This window comes from Lithobates pipiens, unplaced genomic scaffold, assembly GCF_037356315.1.
Source record: "Lithobates pipiens isolate NorthernLeopardFrog02 unplaced genomic scaffold, aLitPip1_a1.2 Scaffold_10, whole genome shotgun sequence".
NCBI classification, from domain to species: Eukaryota; Metazoa; Chordata; class Amphibia; order Anura; family Ranidae; genus Lithobates; species Lithobates pipiens.
The window spans coordinates 145,607,316-145,615,744 of NW_027507686.1; the positions used below are offsets into that span (position 1 = coordinate 145,607,316).

Here is an 8,429-nt window from a genome sequence, read left to right on the forward strand (position 1 = left end):
TCGTGGTGAACCCCCTTAGGTAACCGCGAACGTCCGCTCTGTCCGTTCGGTTCACTTCCTGGTACCTTGGTTCGATCGTGGCTCGATCGTGAACAAACCAAGGTACCAGGAAGTGAACCAAACGGACAGAGCGGACGTTCGCGGTTACCTAAGGGGGTTCACCACGAGGAATAAGGCACAGTACACATATCTAATGCGATTGTTTTTTATTATATTTGGTACGCATATTTTATATAGGGGGTCTTTAATAAAGGTATTTAAACAATATTACGCTATGTTGGTATTGAAAGGTTATGTTAAGCATCCATCTTGTTTCTGTCAGCCATCTTAATATTCACAAACTTCCATTTCACAATATGTACAGTTTGAACACCCCTTTAACTTCTCAGATAACTGTCTCAACATGAGATTCTTCTAATTCGTGTGTTCTCACACACTTATCTATAACCTTCACACTGTTTCTCAGCATCTTTTAGCTACAGAAGGAATTATGTATCTTTTCTTATATTAATTCAGCTAGCTTAGAACAAAGAACAATAGCGTTTTTGTCTTGACCAGCTGTAATCGTCTTGATGTCTACTGCGCATGTCTTATTCTGTATGACGTGAAATATCCTATATCAATTGCTTTGTAATAACTCAATACAATTAGTTCTCGAAGGACGCCATGGTGTGTGTGTGGTTTTATTTGTCCTTTGAGAATTGATTCCAGATATATCTGAATTTATACAATACATTGGATCTAAGGTCTGAGAGGTTGAAGGGACCACCCTAGACACAGGATTAACCCTTACAGAACTGGGGGCTCGTCCGGGATGGATGTTTATTTACCCTTAATGGACGTGGAAAGCTGCTACTTTTAACGGCTCGGTAAGTGAATTCTATTCTTATTGAGTGAAATTGACTTGCCAGAGTCCAGGTGTCAGGTGTGTGACTTGGCTTCCATCCCACAGAGATTGCTGTTGGGTTATAGAACCTCTCATAAGTATACATAAGTTGACCGGTCATGACCTTGGAGGTCATATAGTGTTTTGGGGACACTTGTAAAGGTTTTGGTGACCTTAAAAGAAAAGATCTTGGCGATCTTAGAAGAATAGGTTTTGGGGACCTAGAAAAATTTACAGAGTACTCTAGAGTTTTAGTTCTGTTCGGGACAGAACTGGTGACTGATGATCAATGTATTGTGTAAACTTTGTGTATGATTGTATAACTGCTTTGCTTTAAATGTATCACGCTGAATGAATTGCGCTGAGTGTGTATATGTGAACTGCTATTTTGTTTCCAGAACCAAAAGGCATACTTGGTGAGTAGTATTCCTGAAGGTTATAAAGTTATAATTTGGGTAAAGTTATTTTGTGAAAGGTAAACAGATTAATGTACATTGCAAGTTAAATTCATCTGTGGTTTAAATTTGTCTGAAACAAAACAGTAGCTCCATGAGCAAGATTGTGCGTTTATTGTATGTCTGAAATACTCTTGAACTTGTTCCAAATGTATTCTGTTACAGTCTTGAAGTGATTGTAGCTGTATTAGTACAAAAAATTATCACGGACAGTACTGACTTTTTTGGTAAAGGAATCTAAGTTGAGGTATCGTCTAATTGTCTGATTCACACTGTTGTCTGATTGTCTGCACCGCTAGGTGGCAGTCAAGGATGGTAAATTGTTTTGTTTTCATAGGAAAATTAAATGTACGGAGCAATATCTAGTTAACCCTTGGGTGGTTCATATGGCAGGATGGACAGAAAGCCGGTTTGGGTGTTGTGCCAACTATGGATCCATTATTGATCCAGACTTTCCTGGGTAATCTCAAACCCCATTTAGTGGTCCCAGTCAAACAAATGATTACTGAATGGTCAACACTTTCTAGAACTGACTTTGGTAAAGCTCTTTCACAGAAAGATGCAGCGGGCTGTTTTTATATACCAAAGCCGTCTCCTGTCTCCACACAAAATTTCCAAGGGAATACGAAGGGGAACTTTAGAGGCAGAGGAAATTTTAGAGGCAGATTTAAAGGCAGAAATGGAAGAGGGATGAGTCGCTTTAGAAACAATGGATGTTTCAATTGCGGTGCTGAGGATCACTGGGTGAGTCAGTGTCCTCACCCCACCCCTTCTCAGACTCCCGATTCCAGCTCTGTCCCTAACCAGACACAACAACCACAGGCATCCATCCAACAAGGTCCAACATTTCCAATCAAATGGGGAAATCAACAACAATGATGGGGCCCGGAGGGTAGTGTCCCAGCTTTTCCTTTTGTCTCAGATGATTTCACTGACAGTCCAATGGTTGCTATTTCAATAAATGGGAGACTCCTCCCCTATCTCGTTGATAGCGGGGCCACTAGGAGTACTATTTGTGAAGATCATTTCAGAGGCAAATGGGAACCAGCGGAACCCTCTTTGGGAATTAATGGGATACTGACAAAAACATATAGGACTCCACCCCTACCAATAGAAGATGATGAAGGGTACACCATATGCACACATTCTTTCAGGATAATACCAAGGTGTCCTGTAAATTTGTTGGGAAGAGACTTGTTTGGGCCACTAGGAATCACAATTAGAACCAACTCAGAAGGAGGTCTAGACATTTCCTCAGATAAAATCACTATAGTAGAATGCAAACCAGGTTCATTGATGCTGTCACAACAAAATAGTGAAGAAGATTTTGAGGATATAGACCCCCAGGTCTGGTCTACATCAGATCTGGATGTAGGACTTGTTTCATGCACACCATACAAGGCCACTCTCAAAGAAGGTGCATTTCCTATCTATCACAAACAGTATCCACTCTCTAAAGAAAAGATGGATGGCATAGTGCCAATGGTGAAAAAGTTTCTGCAGGATGGAATCCTGGAGGAAATTATTTCTCCATACAACACACCTGTCAACCCTGTAAAGAAGCCGGATGGCTCCTTCAGATTTGTACAGGACTTGAGGGCCATAAATGACCTCATAGTCCCAATAGCACCCATTGTACCTGATGTTCCATCTCTACTGTCCTCCATTCCAGCAACAGCCAAATGTTTTACTGTGATTGATTTAAAGAATGCTTTTTTCTCTGTCCTTGTAGACAAGGAGACAAGGCCACTCTTTGCTTTTACTGTGTCGATTGACCAACACAATCGCCAGTTTACCTGGTGTAGAATGCCCCAGGGATATATACCGTAGACTCACATGTGGTCTATTCTATAGTACTCCAAGCCACCCTCAGGCCTTGGACTGCCCCTCATGGTTCTGTACTGTTGCAATATGTTGATGATCTTTTGATTTGTAGTTCTTCAGAGGAGGACTGCCGAGCTGATAGCCTATCCTTATTGAAATGGTTACATACGTGTGGTCACAAAGTGTCTAAGAAAAAATTACAATGGTGTAAACAGGAGGTTGAGTACCTAGGGTTTGTGCTGTCTCCGGGAGTTAGGAAAGTCAGTCACAAAAGAATTGTTGCTATAGTGGGTCTGCCCCGCCCACTTACCAAGAAAGACCTGCTAACCTTTCTTGGAATGATTGGTTACTGCCGCCAATGGATACCTGACTGTTCTTTCTATGACAATATATTGAGACAAGCAACCCTCTCTGAAATGTCTGATATTGTAAAATGGTCTGATGAAATGTTAAATGCTTTTACCATGTTGAAAAGTGCAATGGTTACCAGCCCGAGCCTCGGCCTCCCTGATTTTAGCAAAATGTTTCACTTGTTTGCTAGGGAAAATTGCAGAACCATGGCGGGAGTACTGGCCCAGGAACATGGTGGGAGACTGCGCCCTGTAGCTTTTTTCTCAAAGGTGGTTCCAGTACAGGTGCAAGGCATGCCTGCTTGTCTTAGAGCGTTGGCTTCTTGTTCTATGGTCGCAGAGTTGGCAGCACCATTTACCTTGGGCCATAACACTACTTTATACACCTCACACAGCGTTACCACACTCCTCAAAACTTTACATACTCAGCATATGTCAGCACAAAGATTGAATGGGTATGAAGTCATCCTCCTGTCCAATCCAAACCTGAAAATAAAAAGTTCAAACATAAACTCTGGCCCAGCTCCAATTTTGAATGCCTTATTAGGTCTTAAAGGAGAACAGGATGACTTACCACCACCTCATGACTGTATACAATCAATACATCAGGACACTTCACCTAGAGCAGATATGCTTTCAGTACCAATTCCTACTGCACAAACAGTTTTTGTTGATGGCTCTTGCAGCAGACCGAGTGATAATGTCTATCATGCAGGATATGCTGTTGTCCAACTGCCGGATACTGTCCTCGAGGCCAATCCAATACCCTATCAGTCTGCACAAGCTGCTGAATTGATAGCATTAACCCGTGCATGCCAGCTGTTTGCAGGAAAAGAGGTAAACATTTACACTGATTCCAGGTATGCTCATGGTGTGGTTTGAGACCATGGTGTAATATGGCTTCGCAGAGGATATGTGGCAGCAGATGGAAAGAGCATCTCACACTCTGACCTAGTCACAGCATTACTAGATGCAATTCAGTTGCCTTCAAAACTAGCTATCATGCACTGTAAGGCACATACAGGCCAAATGACTGATATAGCCAAAGGTAATGCACTAGCTGACAGAATAGCTAAAGAAGCTGCATCTACACAAAAGGCAAACATTCAAATGCCCATGCTAACACCTCAGCCATGTTCCCTGAAAGAGACACATTGGCTCACGGAACTACAGGCTTTTGCCACCCCTGATGATATTGCGCAATGGAACTGTGATGGGATGGTACAAAAGGATCCTAAAACAGGATTAATCTGCAAAGAGGGGAAGCCGTGTATTCCTGTTGCTAGCACCCCCTGTTCATTGCACAATACCATGGACTGGGTCACAAGGGATGGCATGCCACATGTGAACTTCTAGATGCAGATTTTTTCATTGCAGGATTACCTAATCTAGTCAAAGCTTTTGTAAGGAGATGTGTCACTTGCATTAGGAACAATCCAACAAACCCAAAGAAATCAAAGCATGAACATCTTGAGTACCCAACAACACCGTTTACCCATTTACAGATAGACTTTACACATATGCCCAAAGAAGGAAAGAAACAACAATATCTTTTGGTTATCGTGGACATAATGTCACGCTGGCCCGAAATTTTTGTCACCAACAATGAAAACGCACAAACTGTAGTGAAGATCCTCACACAGGAAATTATTCCTAGATGGGGATGTCCATTGCAAATAAATTCAGACAATGGCCCAGCTTTCACAGCTAAAATAGGCCAAGATCTTGTAAAAGTACTAAAAATAGACTGGAAATTTCACCTCCCCTACCATCCACAGAGTTCAGGAATTGTAGAAAGAATGAATAGAACAATTAAAGACAGGATAAGGAAAGCTACGGGTGGGAATTTTGGCAAGTGGAAAAAAGTTCTCCCAGCTGTATTAGCTGAAATCAGAATGACCCCTCACAGTGTGACGGGTTATTCCCCCTTTGAGGTACTCATGGGTAGGCCATTCCCCACACCGTGGGCTAATCATCCCTTGATGGTAGAGAAAGGTGATTTGGAATAAATACAGGAGGAATATGTAAAAAAAACGATTGAAACTCTTGATATTGTCGAAAGAAGAGTTGCTCGCACCTCTCCTTCTTCTTCACAGGTACCAACCCACCCGTTCCAGGTCGGTGATCAAGTTGTGGTCCAGAGGCTTCAGAAAGGTCGAAAGCCGCAAGAGGTTCCATTCGGACCAGTGACCAAAGTGGTAGCCGTCACCAGGACCGCCATCCTTACAGAGGAAAGTCCTACTTGGATCCATGCCAGCAGAGTAAAGAAGGTTGATCTAAGCCCAGGAATTCAAGAAAGGCTGAAAAGAGGTGAAGCAGGTGTTTTAAGTCCTCAAAAGACAAGCACAGACATAAAGGACAGTGATGTCACTCATTTCACCACAGACTTCTGGGAAGGCCTTTTGCCTTCTGGTGATGTTTCTACTTCTGATCTTTGTCCCAGTGTGGATAATAACTAACTGTATTTTTCATCCTGAAGACTTAGGTGCCTTGAAACTCATATGTGGTAAAAGCGAAATACACACCAACCATACTGACTTTCACCTCAGAAATCGCAGTAAAAGAGATGTCTCTAATGAATTGATCAAAGAAACAAGTTTTTCTGGAAAAATGTTACTGTTAAAATTTAAATATGCTTACGCTAGAAAGTCAGGATATGAAAAATGCTGGATTTGTAGTAAGTTGCACCCAGAAACTGCTAAAATCCCACTCTTAGCTGTCCCTCTGAACCTCAAGTCATTATTGGAAAATACTCTAGTCTTAAGTATTAAGAATGTCTCGGAAGGGTACCGCAATCAGAGTATTATGTTTTACACTTTAGGAAAGACACATGAACCTGAGTGGTGTGTTCAGTTAGGCAATACATCCAACGGAATAGGTATGTGTTCCAAGTCTGTATTTAACATTTCAAAGGGTATTCCCTTCCACACCAGTAACACTATCATAGGTCATATGTGTAGTTACAAAAATCAATCCCTTAACAACACCATTAGTGAACTTACTACATACAGGAACACAACATCTGGGATACTTGTGAGTAAACTTGTTAGTGCTGCATTTGAGGCTGGAACTGAGCCCCAACGTAGTTCTCTAAGAAGTTTTTCATTGGGAAACAATACATATGTATGCTGTGCTAAAATTTGTTACCCATGGATCCCCGCAGGAGTGAAAGGATGGTGTTATTTAGCACAGTTGGTACCAGTCATGTCAGCCCTAGGCCAGAATCAGGAACATCACATACAAGTTACTTCAAGTCCAGTACATAGGTTAACTTATAAATACAAGAGAGAAACCCCACCTATGTTTTCTACTTCAGATAAGTCATGGACATGGTTTCCATCCTGGACAGGATGGGGCATAACCATGATGGACAAATTAAATAACTACACTAGTTTAATAAATGATGTTATGGAAAAAAACTCCCAAGATATAGGACTACTCAATGTCGAGCTCAAAGCAATTAGAAGACAACTAGAGTTACACGAATTAGCTATTGAAAGCATGAGTGCAGCTCTGACAGGTTTATGCGAAATGACCCAAGATTATGAATGTTGTACATGGTTTCACAATACCAGCCTGGAAATCCCAGACTACTATGATGTTATTAATCAACACCGAACACAGGTAAATTAATTAATGAAACAAGCAAGGGACATAGGTAATTATGGATGGAACCCCTTTTCTAGTTTGGGTTTAGGTGGAATGTTTTCATGGTTAAAGGACATAGTGATTATGATTATCATAGTACTATTGTTAGGATTGATAGGCTACCTGATTTTCAAGCTTATTCTACTTTGTATTAGCAAGTGTACTACACCAGACCAACCTTCTCACGCATATACACAATATCTGCAGCTTTATGTAAAAGAATATAACAAACGTAGCAAGAACCGTAGATTTCAGGACGCTGTGGATCTGTAGAAGTCATTCCATGACTTAAGAGGGGGTTGAAAGGTTATGTTAAGCATCCATCTTGTTTCTGTCAGCCATCTTAATATTCACAAACTTCCATTTCACAATATGTACAGTTTGAACACCCCTTTAACTTCTCAGATAACTGTCTCAACATGAGATTCTTCTAATTCGTGTGTTCTCACACACTTATCTATAACCTTCACACTGTTTCTCAGCATCTTTTAGCTACAGAAGGAATTATGTATCTTTTCTTATATTAATTCAGCTAGCTTAGAACAAAGAACAATAGCGTTTTTGTCTTGACCAGCTGTAATCGTCTTGATGTCTACTGCGCATGTCTTATTCTGTATGACGTGAAATATCCTATATCAATTGCTTTGTAATAACTCAATACAATTAGTTCTCGAAGGACGCCATGGTGTGTGTGTGGTTTTATTTGTCCTTTGAGAATTGATTCCAGATATATCTGAATTTATACAATACATTGGATCTAAGGTCTGAGAGGTTGAAGGGACCACCCTAGACACAGGATTAACCCTTACAGGTATGATCTTGTTACCTTTATGAACATCGGACCACCCCATTATGGTGACATCTAGCGACCAAAGAATATAATGGTTTGACATATTGAAGGCTCTTATATCCTTGATTTTCTACGACCAAAGAATATAATGCTTTGACATATTGAAGGCTCTTATATCCTTGATTTTCTGGTGAGTGCATCCCCAAGGGGGGTTTGTATTTTGAGAGCACGAAAGGTGGAAACGTCAGGTGGAAGGTGGTTCCGATCTTTCTTCTTTTCACGAGTTGGACTCTATCACCACTTTTTCAAGAGCACAAATGAATAACATCTGAACAAGATTCTGCATGTTGAGCGCTGCTATATATATATATATATATATATATATATATATAATTAGTGGACTTCTTGTTTTGAAGTTTTAATCCTTTTTTTATATATATATATACAATTTTATATTCAAAAATACATATTAAATA

The 8,429-nt window shown here is 40.6% G+C and overlaps 1 long non-coding RNA gene across 1 annotated transcript; it reads left to right on the plus strand.

Moving 5' to 3' along the window:
• The first annotated feature begins 292 nt into the window (after window positions 1-292).
• On the plus strand, window positions 293-7,841 carry LOC143934694 (uncharacterized). Its single transcript, XR_013263340.1, has 2 exons — window positions 293-869; window positions 5,612-7,841. It is a non-coding gene; the product is annotated as an uncharacterized LOC143934694 (long non-coding RNA).
• Window positions 7,842-8,429: the final 588 nt, after the last annotated feature.